The sequence below is a fragment of the Thunnus albacares genome, chromosome 16 (genome assembly GCF_914725855.1).
Source record: "Thunnus albacares chromosome 16, fThuAlb1.1, whole genome shotgun sequence".
Classification (NCBI taxonomy): domain Eukaryota; kingdom Metazoa; phylum Chordata; class Actinopteri; order Scombriformes; family Scombridae; genus Thunnus; species Thunnus albacares.
In genome coordinates, this window is record NC_058121.1 from 18,713,073 (window position 1) to 18,713,449 (window position 377).

Consider the following 377-nt stretch of genomic DNA (forward strand, 5'->3'; position numbering starts at 1 on the left):
CCGTTTTAGTTACATAATCATGGCAGCACACCACAGTAACCTGCCCTAAATGATAATTATCTGATATGCCCTGGAAAACATATATAAACTAGAACATGCTATCATCCCTAAAATGTTTAATTTGATAAGAAACTTCATGGAAGCTAAATGTAGACCAATCACTCTGACATTATTGCAATTTTATGTTACTTTACTGCACATGATTTATTTGTATCACTGAAATTGATTATGAGTAATCTTTGGGTGTGACAAGAAAATAATAAAAGTTGGATAAACAGGGGCACTTCATGAAGGTTTTATGTCACATCATCTGAACTTTACACAGGCGTGTTGGCAAGAAACTGCAATATGTTTGCACCAGATCACATCCACTCATA